This window comes from Equus quagga, chromosome 19 (assembly GCF_021613505.1).
Source record: "Equus quagga isolate Etosha38 chromosome 19, UCLA_HA_Equagga_1.0, whole genome shotgun sequence".
Lineage (NCBI taxonomy): Eukaryota > Metazoa > Chordata > Mammalia > Perissodactyla > Equidae > Equus > Equus quagga.
This window is the reverse complement of record NC_060285.1, coordinates 33653589-33673011: the sequence shown is the minus strand read 5'-3', so window position 1 is coordinate 33673011 and position 19423 is coordinate 33653589.

Below are 19423 nucleotides of genomic sequence, written 5' to 3'. Positions count from 1 at the left end.
GATAACCTGATGTATGTTGGGCTTTGCTGCAGTTGTCTTTCTTCATTCTTCTGCAATAGTTGGCTGGCCAGGCATATTTTTCTCGTTGTGATAGTATGTCACAAAAGAGAGACATCAATGATGCAAGTTCTTGTCAAACATTTGCTTGAAGCTCTTCTACTAAAATTCTATTGAACAAAGCAAGTCACATAGCTGAGTCCATGGAAGTAGGAGGGAGGAGAGAGGATAATTTTGGACAAGACGTAATCTCCTACCAGGCAGAAATACATTATATATCTCTAAAAGGTACCCTAAATTTTGGTCTGAGTCTTACACAAAGATGTATACTGCTATAGGTGACATTACATCTCTTGTATCTGGATGACGCCTAACATACAAATCTACTCTGGGACCAAGTTCTCATTGTGATAGTCCAGGAAGAGGCAGTACCACAACATTTATCATAAGCCTCATCTATCAAGAGAGACATAGTGTTCAGATAGTTTGGTCTTCCTCTCTGTGAGTACTGATTAAAGAAGATAGGGTAGCTCATTAGCATAGCCTTCTTATTTGCTTACCACATGAAGACATAGGCCATCTCTCTCCCACCCACACTTTTTGTGTGGGTCTGATATAAAGAGTGCTTAATTCATTAAGAACACATGAATGGGCTAAAGATAATTGAAATCGTCAGTCATCAAATTACTCAGGGTAGTTCAGAAGGGCTTCTTCAATAATGTGAAAGGTGTTTCCTAATAATATTATGTTTTCTGTCCCCAAATAATTCTCACTTTTGTATGTTCTGCCTTATTATAAGGAACTACAAAAAGGAAATAAAATAAGGCAAGATGGTAAATTATGACTAATAGAAAATTTGTGGTGACAATTTGTCTTAAGATAAAGTTTAAATAAATGTGTTTATAAAACAGATAAGGTAAGGCAGAAGCTTTTCCTTTTGAGATATTTATATGAATCTAATTTTCTAAATTTATTTGGCCTAGAATTAGAGACTATTTTTTTTACAATGTCAACCATTATCCACAGTAAGGATTATATAGTACTAAAATAATTCAATTATTTATATATTCCTAGACGTCTATACGTTTGTCTTCAAAGAACGTATGTATAGATTTTACAGCTCACGTAATAGTTTCACATCTCTTTCCATATGCTAAATATGTCAATAACAGATATACCAAAAGCATAATCATTAAGAACATTGTAAAGTATAATTTAAATAACTTTAAATAATTAGTCACTCTTCCATTTGTCAGGATCTCTTGAAAATATGTTATTATTAGGTTGATGCTATAGTAACTGTAAGTGTTACTAATGGCAACCAAGGAAAGCAATCTTGAGGTTTAGCAATAAAAAAAAGACCTAAAAAATTTGGAAAAAGACTTATCAGATTACTTCTAACAATATTATGAAAACTAGCAGAGAGAACATTTGAGAAATGGGCAAGTCCTGTGTCAATTTGCTAACATGATTCTAACACTAGTTTTAATTTTCCCAAAGAAAACTGTTTGAATCAGAAGAATGACTTTAATATGTTTTAATTTTTATCTAAATGTAGTTATTGATTCATTATTGACATTATTTATGTCATTTGAAGCAAGATGATTTTGATGGTTTATTTTATTTTTTAAATGTCATGTGCTTCTCTTACAGTAGAAATACACGTCATTTTGGAATAAAATAAGTTAACTAATGATGAATACAAATTATATCTTTGGTTTAAACTATGAAGTCTATTTTGAAGAACATGTGAGAAATTATTTAAATCACCAAAATTTTGCTTTTAAAATTATTTTAATTTAATGAAAAGATCAACAACCTTATTTATTCAATTTCTGGATTAATTATTTTAAAATTTTAAATAGCTTTGATATTGGAATCAGGGTACAACAGCACTTGCCTATTATAGGCTAGGAAGTCAATGTTGACTATTGGCTTGCTGTCATAGCCACTGTGTGTATATATATGTGTCTGCGTGTGTGTGTACAGATGAATTAGAAGAGAACAATACTGAAGACGTATATTCATCTGATTGCCCTCAACTGAATTATTTGCAGAAGTGGCAAAGTTTAATTTGAATTATGTTTAAATTCCTGATTATCTCTGAAATTTATTCCAAAGGTTATACTATGTTGCATTTTTAAAACAAAAATTATTGTGTATCCCAATGATTCTGTCACAAGCCAAGCTGGTCAGTTTAGGGAGTAGAAACAGCCAAGCCCTTTCAGACCATCAAGGAATTTACAAAGCTTGGAAAGATTTAAGATTCATTCATGTGTCACTAAAAGCTATCACTCAGGCATTGAAGAAGTATCTGTTAAAAACTTCCAGATGATTTTTCAAGATAAACTGCTTAACTTCCAGCACTGAAAGGAAAAAAAAAAAGATGGGGAGATGGGGGGGGGGGTGTTACTAAAGAGGAAATGCACATGAAACTGGAATTCTTTGATATGCTGAAGGATGACAGTCAGTTCAAGACGCAAATAATATCAAGCTCATGAGCATGAACTACCATCAAAGCAATAGTCATGCCCTTGTAGCACTGATTAGAAGCCCATTTAAACTGAATAAGGAAGAGATTTAAATTTTGTGATATTAAAGATTAAAATGGTCTGTAGTTATTTGGAAACAAAGACTTGGCAGTAGTTGTCTTTTTAAGTGTTTAAATTTAACGTAATGCTTTATTTTTCTCATTGAACTTCCAGGAAATGGGTAATGTGTCTTACAATTGATAGTGTCTATGAGTTGAGGAAATATAGTACTTATATTTCAAAAGGCAAAATACCAGCCCAAGTTACATTTTATTTGTAAATGTTTTTTCTAAAATGATTGAGATCACATTGGCTATCTTGAGAAAGCAGAAATTTTTCATATGATTCTGTTTGATCTACTCATTTGCATAGCAAAACTTTTATCCTAGACAAGGCATAGGTAAACTTTTATTGAACTTCATCTTTAACTTATTACTAATTCAGTAATATACTTTCTTTTCCTGTTTCTTTCTATGCATCCCTCCAGTTATAAGGCCTATGGTACTCTTTGCTACTCTATATTTCTTATTGTAGTAACAAGGTAACATTACAACTATGTGTTCCAGGGTTTCTCAAGCTTAGCTGCTGATGACCTTATGGGTCTGATAATTCTTTGTTGTGGAGGGCTGTCCTGTGCATTGTAGGATGTTTAGCAACATCTCTGGCCTCTACCCACTAGATGTGAGAAGCAAGTCTCCCTTCTCTGAGTTACAACCTGATATCCCTACTCTGATACAAGCCAAGTTATCTCCAGACATTGCCAAATGTTCTCTGGAGAGTAAAATTGCTCTGGCCGAGAACCGCTGATCTGTTGTAACACTCAAGTGACTTGATGAAGTTCTCAAAAGGAACTATGACTCAAACCCTACTTTATACCTTGCTTACAGTTTGTGTGATCTTGGGACTCGGTTTTATAACCTCTGAAATGTAAATAATACATTTCTTATAGAATTGTTATTGGAATTAAATGGAATAGTATACGTTTTAGAATAACAATTTATGCCTTTTACTGTAGAGAAGATTTGAAGATTTAGAGACAAAAGGAAGAGAGATCATATTAAAATGTATATGTGTATAATTATTTCAGCTCAACAATTTTGGAAATGATTTGTTGTAGCTTATAAAGTCATTATCAGCATGTCTATCCTGCTACTTCTTGCTCTTTTCATGCATTTCTTTAGACTTAATAATTCATAGAGGTATAGAACATTTGGTCACCTTCATTGTTATAATTCCTCACATTTACTCAATTATGCCTATTATTTTTTGCTGTTATTATCTATCCCAACTACTAATCTTAACTTTCAAACTGGTATGTTTTTCTTCATGCACTGGCTACTGAAATTTGTCCCTGCTTTAATAGGGAAATAGACATCAGGAGTGGCATCCATTTAGTTGTATCTTAGCCCTTATTGGTCAAGATAACTTAGGCCTATCAAAGTTCTTATTCTCACCAATTTTAAGTATTAGCCGACCTTTGGTGACATGATCTGACTTAGATGGCGTGGAAAGAATGGGAGCATGGAGAACTTTTAGGAGGTGATTTCAGTAATCTATAAGAAAAATGATATTGCAATGAAGAAAAGATGAATATAAGAAATATGTAGATGGGAGTCTGATTAGATGTCAGTGATGAACAAGATAATGGCATCTGAGGTAACTGATGGTTTATGGGATGTCTGCACCTTCTTAGACTGGGGAATTACGGTGGTAAAGAATACTCAGAAATGATGAAGTATTCAATTCTGAATAAACTAAGTTTGAGGATTAAGTAGAAAGTCGAGGCCCAAATATCTAGTAGGTAGTTAGACCAGACATACATAATATCTAAAACTTAGAGAGTTTTTAGCCAGAGCTAAACATTTGGCAAATATATATGTGTGTGTGTTATGTATGTATATATGTGTATGTATGCATATACACACATGTATGTGTGTTTATGTATGTATAGTAGTTAACGTTTTAAGATGAATTATGAAAAAATCAAATCCTCAGGCACTAGAATTATTGGTATCATGTAAATCTTCCTAGATAGTACTGTGAATTTTTAAAGTATTGAATAAATGAATGTTACTTGTGAAAAAATATCAGCCATCATGATTGCTAACGGGAGGAAGATGACAATGTACTCAGCACATGTTACTACAGTTCACAGGCTGTGACTTTGTGACAGCTGTGCAACTTTAGTGAAATTATGAACAAAGCATTGTAGAACAAAGCACTGCAATGTTGGGAAAAGTGTTTCAGAATCAGTCTTTGAACTAAAAGATTTTATATAATAATGCAGTTGGTACTGACAAACACCTTCCTCTCAATATTTTTTTTTTTGGCAGTAGGAAGAGCTGGCATGTATTTCCTCTCTCACTTTAATTTCTAACTTCATGTACACTAACATAACTAAGCAGATTTGACTGTATGAGCAGAAGTTATTGCTCCTCCTTTCATACCTCTTAAAATTTACTTCTAATAGTTCAACTGAAACTTCAGATGCTTCTACAAATGCTAAAGTTAATCCAACGTCATTCAGATGTTTTTCCTTCCATTGGTCTCTTTCACTAATTTGATAAGAGTTTATGAAAAGAATTAACACAAATGTTTTAGATTAATACTTATATTTAATGATCTAACATAATGAAGCTTCAAATATCAGTTGGATAATAGATGTTATTATGAGTTAGCTTTCAATCAGAAGCAAAGAATATGGTATTTTGAAAGATTATTTTAAATTAAAGAAGATTTGTTAATTCCATGATACTTATAGCTTCCCTTTCCATAATTTAATTGTACAGTCTGTGAATTCATACTATAGAAAACTGCCAATACAAAATTAATGTATGTAGTTGTAACATAATGTATTGTTAGATAGACACACACACATGATAAACTCATAGTACTCATTGGGTGAATTATAAAAAACAATTTATTTTTAAATCTCACAGTCCTTTTGAGTCTATATTATCAGGGAGCTTTTTTCCCTTGCGCTGGATAAACAGTAGGATATTTCTATGATTTTCAGGTTAATCTTTGTTTTTTGTTTTCTTTTTAAGATTTTATTTATTTATTTATTTTTTCCCCAGAGCCCCCCAATACATAGTTGTATATTCTTCGTTGTGCGTCCTTCTAGTTGTGGCATGCGGGACGCTGCCTCAGCGTGGCTTGATGAGCAGTGCCATGTCCGCGCCCAGGATTCGAACCAACGAAACACTGGTCCGCCTGCAGCGGAGCGCGTGAACTCAACTGCTCAGCCACAGGGCCAGCCCCTCAGGTTAATCTTAAATAACAAAAAGTCCTAAGTTACTTGAACTCATTTACGCGGCCTCAGTTCAGCAATTGAAAGTGCCCAGTCCCACATCCCAATGCAAACTTTGACCTTGCGTTAAAGTTAAAACGTCCCTCTCACCCAGAAGGAGTTTCTGCTATTGGAAACAGAATGTAGAGTAGGCGCTTCTTTTATTTTTCCTTAGTTTAAGCGTCCATCCTTCCTCTTCTGTCTGGTTCAGTTCAATTTCTGACTTTTCTGGAGATAAAGCAAGAGGACAGCTGAAAAATGTGAGGATAAAAGTTCTTACTGCACTTACAGTGTTTGTAAGATGGCTTAACAATTTCTGAGTGTGGTCGACGTTCTAACACGATAGGTTTCATGGGAAAATTTTCTTTTTCCCCTCTCACTTATTCTTCATTTTGTTTAAAGTAACAAATTAAACTAAATAGCAAATTAATGTAATTGTATATACTTTTATTAGATATTCCTTAACTCTTTGCTTTACCAGTAGCACTTTTTCTACCTCTTACTTTCTGTACAAGCACATTCATTTTTTACTCACTTGGAAGTGTTTGAAATTCACTCCTATTCTTCCATCTTCTTTCCATGCCTAGAAAAATGCATCTGTAAATTAGACAACAAAAAAGTTTTAAATGTTGCTTCATCAGCCCTAAATACTCTGTATAAGTGACTCAACAATTGTTTTAGGTTATGATTCATTTTCTTGAATCCTTCATTGTTCCTGCCACTGGAAATATCTTAGTGTACTTTCTGTGAGGTGGTGATGAATTTTCTTCCTGATGGATGCCCATATCAACATCACAAAGAGTCTTACTGCGAGGATCCCATTACCTCTCCAAATGGTGTTTTTGGGCAGAAATTAAAATGTTTAAGAGCCAGGTCCCTCACACAGTTCATATTTGGTCAATGGAAAACACTCCTGCATTCTTTTCCCCCACCATGCTGTAAGTAAACCCTACCAAAATGCTACAGTTCATTTTTGCCTTCTGGATTTTTCCACTCATGTGTTAGACAGCACTCTACTGTGTTTTGCTAATTGCAAGAGATATTTATCAAGCACTCTAATATTGAAACTCTGCTTTTTTGACTTGATGTAAAGAGAGAAGCACTTCCACTACCAGTCCCTCAGTGGAAGGAAATAGTCATCACAGAACAAATATCTCCAAAGAATTTCTCCTCTCAGACTATCTCCCAATTTCCAATGTACTGGCCCTTTGATTGACACCTATGACATGAGAGAAAGATCAAAAATAATGAAGAGAATTCTTAACCTTCTCTTTGGAAATGTTCTTCTTGTTCAGACTTGTAATCTGATATCTGGGATCTCTCGTAACTTGGTGTGTGACTCAATATTTCTAATTCAACATCCTGTTCCACATGTTGCATGCTGAAGCAATGGCTGATTGACACCAAGGTAAGATTTATACCTTATAACATAGGAAATTATCTATGCAGAATCTGAGAGAAATGTTCCTCAAAATGCCTCACCCTCTAAACTTAAGAAAATATCTGAACTTCTCTTATAATAATTTAAGCATCATTTTAGTTTAAGGCAGTAAAAGCATCTGTTAAAATATGAGTATAAAAATTATCTGCAAACAATAATATAAAAAGTAATTGCTATCTACAAGATCTTGCTTTAGATTTATTTTGCACATTATTCATCAGTAATTAAAAGAAAAATGTTTAAAATATCTAAAGCAGTTAGAATTAAAAAAATAGTTAAAATGCTTGGAATCCAGGGCAGAACTGCCTGGATCGGAGCAAGAGAGTCATGAAACTCCCAAAGTGGGGAACAATGTCTCAGTCACTATAATAGGGTAGGACATCCCTCTAAAAAGCTTGGAATTGACAACCTGCAGCATGAGGACACTCTTAGGATAGTGTCACAGCTGAGAGAACAAGAGAAATATGATGGATACCCCCTTTCACTAAGGTTAATCTGTACTGACCCACAAAAGACAAGATTTAGAAACAAAGTTTTTCTTAGAAAATTCTTTTTTTCCCATAAAATGATTTCTAACATGGGCAATTCCATTATATTTAGGAAATTCTATAATAAATAATAGTATAGGAAAAAGTTAACTATTGTTCTAGGGTATCTACCAGATATACATCCACTATAAGGTACATAATATTTTTATTTATCTCTACCTATAATATATATTTCCAAAATTTATCCTAACTTTTATAATAACAATTGCAATTCCCAGTGACTTAAAAAAACACAGTTTGCAGCTCACTCATGTGATTATTGGGGCTCTGCTTTACATAGCTATTCAAGGACCCAGGCTCCTTTTGTCTAATGACTCCACCATTCCATAGGGATATTGAATCCTCCATTGGATTAGATTGGGATCCTCCGTGTCTGGTTGGCAGAGGAGGGAAGAGACAGAGTAAAGATGGCATGAAATATTTCAGGAGCTATGTCTAGAGGTGGTGTACATCAATTCTATCCACAATCTGTTAGCCAAAGCTCAGTCACATGAATATAGCCTTCCTCTGTTTCCAGGAAAAAAATGAAATTAGGCTTAGTAAACATATAGGATTACCTCTGTCATGATGAATATTGACTCCATGGTTTGCAAAAATAGTAGATTAATCATTAGAAAATAATTATTAAGGAAATTTTTATATCTATGTTAAATAATTTTATTAAATAATAACATAGAAGGGAAGTAAAAGTGCTTTAAATTGACTTAGAAAATATCAAGCGTTTTTAATTATTCTGTTGATGTTGAAAACCCAACAGAGTACATTTACAAAAATAGTCAAGATTATATCATAGCTTTTCAAAAACATGAGGTGTTAGTAAATATAATATGTTAAAAAATATAGACTATTATAACTGTAGTATACACACCTGTAGCAATATCACAAATATTTGAATTACCTACTACAATGAAGTGAAAAAATACACCGAGCTGAAGTTTATTTGCTAAGCATTCAACAGTTAAAAAAACCCAGAAACTCAATATTGCACAAAGGAAAACATAGTTAGATGTTTTTACACATTTTAAAACGTACTGATTCAAAAAATATACACTCACTTATCAATTAAAGTCTCTTCCATATGTTTAAGAGTGGTGCATAACAGATGAAAGAGACATGCATTTTCTAGTAGCAGAGCTGACACCTTGGCTTAGTGAAGAATTATAGCTAAATAAACTTAAAGTTTTTTGAAGAATAGGAAAGATACATGTATATCTTTGGTTCCTGCTGAGGTGGCTAAGAGACAACATCCTTAAGATTCCTAGGGACAGTAGGTTTGATTGAGATAATCTGTAGGGCATACCCTAATCTCTTAAATGGACCATTTGTGTGACAGAGCATTCTGACCTTTTGATTTCTCTGAAGTTTTGAGAAAAAGTTATATAATCATATACTAAGCTTTTCCTATATACTATGTTGTTGGGTTTTTTTGGTGAGGAAGACTAGCCCTGAGCTAACATCTGTGCCAATCTTCCTCTACTTTGTATGTGGTATGCCTCCACAGCATGGCAGACGAGTGGAGCAGGTCTGTGCTCCGGATGCGAACCCACTAACCCAGGCCACCAAAGTGGAGAGTGTGGAACTTTAACCACTTGGCTACAGGGCCATCTCCAATATACTATGTTTTTGGTAGCCATTTTCAACTTATAATAACCTTTGCCAACTGGAGAGGCTGATAATTTTTAAAATCATCAAGTCTTGGTTTGTTTTGTTTACCAGTTCTTCCTTTAATTTCTCTCTCTCCTCTCAAATTTATTATAAGCACCAAGAAAAAACCATGAGTCACCTTCAACATTTTGCTTGGAAATTTTCATAGCTATGTAAGCAAGGTTATCACTTAGAATTACTTCTTTCCATATAAACGCAAGAGACAGTTTTGCTAAACTTTCTGCCACGACATTATCACGGATCCCTCATCCTCCAGTTTCCAATAACATATTCCTCACTTCCATTTCAGCAGTAAATAGCAACATTGTCTAAATTCAGATTTCTACTAATAGTAAGGGAAGAGGGATGTGAGAGAGTGAAAAGGGTGAAAAGGCGCATGTGTATGATGATAGAAGGCAACTAGACTTTTGATGGTGAATATGATGTAGTCTGCACAGAAGTTGAAATATAATGATGCACACCTGAAATTTATATACTGCTATAAACCAACATTACCTCAATAGAAATAAAAATAAATAAACAGTATATTCAAAGGAATTGAGACTTTCTCTATGATGCTCCTCAACATTCTTCTGGCCTCCACACACTGCCCCAGTTCCAAAATGACTGTCACATTTTTAATATTTGTTACAGCAGCTCCTACTTCCAAGTACCAAAATCTAAGAGTTTTTTTATTGCTATGTAGCAAAGTACCATGAAGTTAGTAGCTTAAAACAATACACATTTATTACCTTACAGTTTCTATGGGTTGGGAGTCCAGCACAGCTTAGCTAGACCCTCTGCTCCAGGTATCACAAGGCTGCAATCAAGGTGTCAGTGGGGCTGCATTCATATCTTGTGGCTCAACTGGGGAAGAAACCACTTTCAAGCTCATTCAACCTGATGGCAGGATTTATTTCCTTGCTTCTGTACGATTGAGAGTTTTGGTTTTTTTGCTGGCTATTGCTTGGAGTATTCTTTCAGATACTAGAGGCTGCAGATGGTTTTTAGAGACCACTCGCAGTTTCCTGCCTTGTGAACTTTTCCAACATTGCTGCAAGGACAGTCTCTAGCTCCAGTCTGCTAAGATGGAATATTATGTAACATAAGTAATCACAAGAGTGACATCTCATTACCTTTCCTATGCAATAAAACTGAATCATGGGGGTGACAGTCCCTCTCTTTTGCTATACTCTATTGTTAAAAAAAAGTTGCTAGTCCTGCCCACATGCAAGAAAGGGGATTACACAAGTTATGGCATTAAGAAGATTTTTCTATTTTCCTGCATTCTATATTTTCTGTTATGTGATTATACAATTTTTTAAATAAGAAGTAATTTTATTTTAAATGTTCACCAAAATAAAAAGTACAATATTGTTACTCTACAAAAAAAGCAGTCCTTTCAAAGATTACCACTAACCCTTAAATTATAAATCCAGGGTTGGTTTTCTTTTCAGTTACTTCTGCAGTATTACCATATTTAAAAATTTTATTGAGGTCATATTGGTTGACCGCATTGTGTACATTTCAGATGTACAACATTATATTTCGGCTTCTGGACAGACTGCATTGTGTTCACCACCAAAAGTCTAGTTTCCATCTGTCACCATACACCTGTCCCTTTACCGCTTTGACCCTCCCTCCACCCTATTCCCCTCTGATAGCCACCAATCTATTCTCCATTCTATGTTTGTTTGTCTTCCACATATGAGTGAAATCATGGAATATTTGTCTTTCTCTGTCTGACTTATTTTGCTTGGCATAACACCCTCAAAGTCCATCCATGTTGCTGCAAATGGCACTGTTTCATCTTTTTTTTAAGGCTGAGTAGTATTCCATTGTATGCAAGTCAAAACTACAATGAGATATTACTTCACACCTGTCAGAATGGCTATTATTCAAAAAACAAGAAATAGCAACTGTTGGAGAGGCTGTGGAGAAAAGGGAACCCTTATACACCACTGGTGTGAATGCAAACTGGTGCAGCACTATGGAAAACAGTATAGAGACTTCTCAAAAAATTACAAAATAGAAATGCCATATGATCCAGCTACTCCACTTCTGGGTATTTATCCAAAGAACATGAAAACACTGATTTGAAAAGATACGTGCACCTCCATGTTCATCGCAGAATTATTCACAATAGCCAAGACTTGGAAGCAGCCCAAGTGCCCATGGATAAAGAAGATGTGAGATACACACACACACACACACACACATATATACACACACACTGTAGTATTAACATCTTTAACTATTCTCTCAGTCTCTGAAATACTTTTTCCTCCAGACTTCCTTGGTGGTATTGATTCTGATTTTCTGGTCATTCTCCAAACTTCCCTACTCTAGCTAGAACTTTTCTATCCCTGACACTCTCAGTGTATGTACTGATTCAAGGCTGTATTCTTGACCATCCACTTTCTCTTCCTATTTATCTGTTGTGATCATATTCTCTCCATCTGTTTCAACTGTCATTTCAACAGAGTTGATTCTTAAAATATTGTCTCCAGAAACTATATCCATCTGCAATGCCAGACCTTTTTTAATGCTATGTGAATGTGGATTTTTTTTAAATTCAATGTCATCACTGGACATTTGTACCACATATCTTGTCATCACATCAAACTCCACAAAATAAAACCAAAGTCAGACTTTCTATCAAATTAGCTCTTACTACTAAATTACTTCTTTTATGTTAACGATACCATCATTCTCTCATACATTCAATAATTTTCACATGCTAGTCTGTCTTATCTTATTTCATTATTTAATGCCTGGAGCTCAGCTTTTACGGAGAATACAAAAACCAGATGAAGCTTGATACTTGCCCTAAGGGGAGAATTTGATGATTAATCAGACATGTAACCCTGAAGGTAAATTCTCCGGTTATGGTACGAAAAGCGTGTTAAGGAAGTACATATACATCAACAGGAAATTAATCTGAAGGGTCAGAAGATGCCTCTAAACTCAATCTGCATGATCTTAGAAGAGAGGGCCATTGAATTTCGTTTTGAAGTTTGCTAGTTTGTCAGCAAAAAGGGGTATTGGAAAAGAAAGAGCTTCTCTGTCAGAAGGAATAGCATTTATAAAGCCATGAAGTCACTTAAGCATCAAAGTTAATTCTTGACTCAACTCCTGCTCTTCCCTTTCCTCCCATAATCAATTTGTCACAGAGGCCTTTACTCTGGCTTCAGAACATTCCTCTTACTTTTGTCATTTCCTTTGCCACCAGTTAGTTTAGACTTTCATTAACTCTTATCTGGATTGATCTCTTGAATTCCTAACTCACCTTCCTGCCTCTCCTCTCTTCTGTTTTCAACTCATCCTACACACCAAAGTCAAATAACTGTAATTATGTTAGAAACATGAACTGAATTTTGTCTTAAAGTTTGAATTAGAGCTTGTCACTATTCCAGCTCAAGAATCATTGGATGTTTGAGTCATTCTCTAAAATAAAAGAAACAAGAAAAAACTTGGTACTGTGCTAATGTAATAAATTTGATGAGAGGTAGCTAGAGAGATAAGAGAGAGAGAGAGAAAGAGAGAGAGAGAGAGAGACAGAACAAAAGGTTGTATAATGAAGCAAAATAAGAAGTGAAAGATTGTTCCAAAGAGTTCAGCAAAAGTCACAGAAAGAACCTGCCATTTGAAGGGGATTTGATGATCAGGTGAAAGAACGAGAAATAAGAAAAATAAAACCTAGACAGAGGCAAAAGCATGTGAAACATCATAAAATCATAAATATCCTTCATATAAGATATTTGGGAATGAATGACCTGCTTATGCTGGTAAAGATTGTGTGCAAATCTGAATTATTGGAAATGATTTTCAGAGCTCCTAGATTGAATGCTGAGCTCCTTAACTTGATGCTAAAGGTATTTGTGATAGTCTTTTAATTATCTCTTCCTACTTCTTTATGTATCCCATTGTATTAGTCATGGTTTTCCAGAGAAATAGAACCAATAGAATATATATATTCTATCTATCTATCTATATATATAGAGAGAGATTTATTTTAAGGAATTGACTCACATGATTATGGAGTCTGGCAAATGCAAAATCTGCAAGCTCAGCCAGCAGGATGGAGACCCAGGGAAGAGCTGGAGTTAGTTCAAGTCCAAAGGCCACAAAGCTGGAGACATAGTGTATTAGTCAGCTCAAGATGCCATAACAAAATACCGTAGACTGGTTGGCTTAAACAACAGAAATTTGTTTTCTCCTAGTTCTGGAGGCTGAGAAATCCAAGATCAAGTTATGGCAGGGTTCAGTTTCTAGAGAGGGCCCTCTTCCTAGCTTGCATATGGCCATGTTTTTCTATATCCTCATAAGTCAGAGAGAGAGAGAAAGAGAGAAGTTGCTCTCCATTCCTCTTCTGTAAGGCCACCAATCTTATCATATTAGGGTCCCACCTTTATGTTCTCTTTTAACCTTAATTACATCCTAAAAGATCTATTTCCAAATACAATCTCATTGAGGGTTAGAGCTTCAACATATAAATTTTGAGGAGACATAATTCAGTCCAAAGCACCTGGGAAGAGCTGACATTGCAGCCCGAGTCTGAAGGCCATCTGCTGGCAGAATTCCTTCTTGCTCAGTGGAAGTCAGTCTTTTGTTCTATTCAGATCTTCAACTGTTTAGGTGAGGCCCACCCACATTAAGGAGGGAATCTGCTTTACTCAAAGTCAACTGATGTAAATGTTAGCTTTGCCCAAAAATACCCTCACAGAAACATCCTAGAATAATTTTTGACCAAATACCTGGCAGTGTGGTCAAGTCACATTGACACATTAAATTATCCATCACACCCTTGTTTCCTCCCAAATTGCTTTCCCCTTTTCTTTGAATACGTCAAAATATCCTTCCGCCAAATGTTTACTCACCTGGGATATATTATTTTCCTACCTCTATTTAGAAAAACTACACCCATTTGGTAATATACAGATCAAATGCCATCTCTTTCATAAAGGTTCCCTTGATTATTGCCAGAAATGATTGCTGTATCTTTCTGTTGTAAAGTCTCTAGTAGTTTGCATCATTCGTGTAGTTCTTACCATAAACAGACTTATAATATTTGTGTGCTTATATGAGTTTCGTTGCTATATATTCACTAAGTTTATCACTAGAGTGTCTCAATAGCAATATAATATCTCCCACTACTTTATATCTACTCATATTTCTTATTTCTTTCTATTTCCCCTTGTTGCCAAGCACAGGGGCTGTGGGCTTTAACTGGGGTCAGCTCTTCGACCTGGGGTAGAATAACCAGAGGGATTAAGAAAAGAAGAGTTAGTGAAGAATCAAATGCTTAGTGGGCCTATCCCATGATGTTTGAAATCTTTAAAATTACACAAATATATATACTTCCATTAGAATACGAGATAATAAATAATTAAATCATTGTGTTTAATATCTGAGATGAGTTTTTAACAATATTTAAATTTAATTTTTTAAATTTTTACAGAAAGCTATTTTGACAGACTAGAAACACAGGGAGCCCTAGGACTCCCTTAACAAAGTACCAAAAACTGAGTGGCTTTAAACAAGTGAAACTTATTGTCTCACATTTCTGGTGTCCATTAGCTACCCAGTCTATGGTACTCTGTTACAGCAGCCTGAATGGACTAAGACAGCTAGTTTAATACTAGTTTAAATGGATGTGCTCAGCTAATATTCTGCAAAGCACTTTGAGGGATAGAAAAATAAAAATTAGGATCTTGTCTTTAAGGAATTGAAAAAATGAGATTGATATATAATTAAACCTAGAGAAAAATGCAAACAATATGTAATTAGCTGCTAAATTGCATGGTATAGAATATAAGAGTATAACTAATAAAAGAAGAGGTTATACAGGATAATTTCTAAGGGCCTGACAGCCTTTCCATGTTGGACTGGTGTGAGATATTTCAAGGGACAGGAATGACTTACGTAGTTTGAGCACCCTGTGCTAATGGAACCATCATTTTCTAAATCTGTTTCAAAATGCAACTGCTTTCTAGACTGTGTCTTTTCATTAAAGCGATGTTTCTGGAAATCCAATTGATGGTCCCCATCTTTTACTGTACAGTGTGCAGAACCCATGGTGATTCTGATCATGTGTTAATGCAATGCCCATTATATCACATATGCTGCCTACAATGTTGTAAGTTGAGAATTACTAACCTCACTTCACAAATGCTGAAAATGAATCCAGGGAGTTAAAGTAGCTTGCATTATCACACCATTAGTGACGCAGGAAACTAAATTCCTAGATTAGTCAGTAAATGTCAGAGACTAGCACACTAGGGTAGGCGAGGCAGGGAGTGGTAAAAGTTTGTTTCCAAATAGAAAACATTTTTTGGAGAAAAATTTATTTATTCTAAGGCTAAGTACTAGGAATAAATCTGAGTTTGGAGAGGAGAAAAATGAATGTTTCATATTAAGAAAGGAAAACCAGATGATGAGGAGGAATTTATGTTAATAAAATAAAACACGATAGGTTTTCTCAATGAGAAAGCCTAGGTGACAGTAACATAAGAGGGAAGATAAATCATTTGCTATCTGGTCACATCTTATCCCTTCATCCCTATTTCTTAGTCAAAATGAGCATTCTTTGACGTCCTGCAAATTATGAACTCTCTTGACGCCGTCTTCGTATCTGTTCCTTTTTGTGCTAGTCATAACTGTAGATAATGTATTCCTATCATAAAAGGACTATACCATGAAAAGGGAAAATCAGATTAAAGTAAAGAATTCTTGTAAATTATGAATACACTCACAGAATTTCTTTAAAACTAACAGTCTAATGTTAATGCTTAGACTTATAACCACTACTACAGGCTACCTCAAAGTAACAAAGGAATATTGTCTATGAAAACCTGAATTTCTAGGCTAAAAGACACTACTGAGTACCCAGTACATTCTGAAATTGTATCCTGAGGAAAAAGAGAAGACTTTAAAAGCTCCAGAGAGAGAAAGAGAATAAAAACGGTAACATACAAAGGCAGGTGAAGGGAAAGATATAAGGTTTCTGATCTGCTGGAGATCAGTGAAATGCTGCCTTCAAAATACCGAACGGAAATCATCTGCAATCCAAAATTCTCTACCCTGCCAATTTAGTAGAAGTCTATAAAAAAGACATTTTCAAAAATGGGTTAAAATTTGTTCAAAAGATGAAAATATGACTTTTATGAATATATAAAATAAGACCAATATTTTATTTCATCCATTAGTTGACGTTAAAACCAGCTCAAAGGAGAATTTGAATATATATTTAATAGGAATGCTAAAATTAATTTGCACTTATGAACATTGTTAATACCTACAGAGCAACATGAAGTAATGTTTGAGATCATCTTTTCTCCAGGCGAAATCAATGATATTTCCAGCTACTAGACAAAACTCATTTGCATTACTATGAAAAAGATTATTTGGTTGACTATCAGTTTTCTACACCTTGACTTCTATCCCTATACAGTTATAAAATAGTTTAGTCAATGGGAAGATTATCAAAGGAGCACACTCCTATGGATCCTGCAGTCCCTAAAGGGTGTGCTGGGTGTTGTCCAGAACCCCACTCAAAGGACACTTGGTAATCTTTCTGTCCACTTCCAAGTCTGTGACATTTTTTTCCTGACATGAGAGAGGACTCTCAGTTTTAAATTCTTAAGCAATTAGGAAACTATTGAAAGGTGATCTTCAACAAAACAGGGAGTAATCCAAGAAAGAATCTGAAGGATAGGCGATCCATCCGGATCCATGTCTCCATTGCTACATGAAAGCAGAAAAGCTCCAAAATGACAGCTGAGCATCAGAAAGAGCAACGTGAAAAACACAATAGTGCAATTATACATTGTCTATGTAGGGGATCACTTGAGATAAGTATTCTCATGCTTTGGCAGATCTGTTGGTGTATTTAGTAAAGAAAAATAGCAGTGGATATATATAGAAAACTAAATAAATGAAAAAATGCAATTATTAATGCCAAGAAAAAATATTATTTTGTATGAATTTAAAAATAAATACAATACAATGCTTGGATTGATAATGTCATATTTATATATCAAAACAAAATAAGCACTATTAAATTTAATACATACTTATGAGGTAGCTATATTGGGTTATTGGATGGTACAGAAAGGTACTTGAAATAAGAAGGCCAAACCATCAATTACTATAAACAGGAAATTAATAGGTGGTGTCTAAATTTGATAAATTAGGAAATAAAACTTTAAGAATATTATTTTTTAAAATATCTGGAAAAAATAAATGATATGTTTGAAAATGGTTGTTTCTGGAAAGAAGGTCTAGGTTGAGTGAGATTTGAAGAGCGTGCTCTTAGTTTCCATTAAAAGTTTTAGGTGTATTTGATTTCTCAACTATGTGCATTTATAATATTGACAAAAATAAAAAATAATTTCAAATAAACTTAATAAAAATGTAACTACATATTGTGTTGTGTCGTAGAAGCGGATTAAAGTAGGTAGGTGAATTCGGGAAATTATTCTTAGTTGAGGTAACATTTGATTTGATACCTGTTATGAGATTCAGCATTTCCTTGATGGAATGATAGAAGTAAAGGCAACTCAGCAGAGAAAATATTATGTGAGCCGTCTCTACCATTCAAATAAGTGATTTTACTGAGTTCTGTATATAACTGAATTGTGAATATAATTTTGTATTCAATTATCTGTGACATTCCCGGATCACTTACCTAAAATTTCAATCTATATACAATGGAACACGTAAGATTACATAAATTTAATTCCTTGTATCCTTGCTTCATGTGTGTTATATAAATTTGTTGGTATCTTTGCTTTTCTGATGTTCTGGTATTTTAACTTTCATTGGTGAAGAGAGAATAGAAAGAAGAAGGAAGAATGAATTGCATGTGGATTGACAGAAAGAACTTTCACATTCTTGTATAGAAAGCAAGTCTTTAATATATGCAAGCATATATTTTCTTATAAGCAGATGTTGACATTACAAAATAACAAGTAATTGAGCACAGATGGTGTGCTTGACATACAAAAATGCTCAGAGGAGAGTTAGAACTTAGCAGAATGAGCAGATTTCCTTTTCAGTTAGAATTCTTTTGGCTTTAAATATTCCAGATTTCTTTCTCACTTAATGTCTCTTTGCAAAGGCAGTGTTCTGAGCCAGTATGAAAATAATAATATACTAAATATTAATGATAGACATAAAAGTGAATTTTATTCCAAATCAACCTTAAAGGAACGATGCTACCTAGCTAAGTGTAAATGATAATTAACATTAGTCTTATGCATGATTATATTTGTATCTTCTACATCTTTTGTTTCCGATTTTATTTTAGTGACATGATTATCATAGTCATTTCTGTTAGTCATTGAGTAAATTAAGCTTAAACTTGCCACAGTGATAGCTTAATATTTCTGATAATTGCAGTGAATTAGACCGGCAGCAGAATAAAATAGTGTCTACTTCTTCCCATTAATGTTTCCTATTGAAAGTGTGTCTAACCACTTAACCAAAATACTAATGATGATAATTGAGAGAGGAAATGGGGAAAAAGGTAAACTCTTAATTCTAGCTGGGAGATAGATAATGGTTTCAAATTAGCATTTTGTGTAGCAAAATAATGTCAGTTTTCATTTTTAAATACAACACCAAGATATTCACACTATGTTCACAGCATTGTCCAAAAATGTTAACAATTAGTTTTGAAGGATTTTTTTTCTCTTTATAAAAGAAGAGAAAGGGCAGACTATAACTCAAATTTCTGGCCTGTGCCGAATTTATATATGTTTAACTGAGAAAGGATTTGAATTATTTTATCCCCCAAAGACATCTCTTCCACACAAAGGTTTTCCCATTGACTTCAAAGTAGGAGCCACAAGAGTGCATATTAACATTGAAATGGATGAAAAACAGATTCAGATTTTTGAATGAGCATAGCAAATTGAAAAGCAGCTAGCAGAAATAATCAGCAGATCAGTCAGGCTGACAGACCATTTGA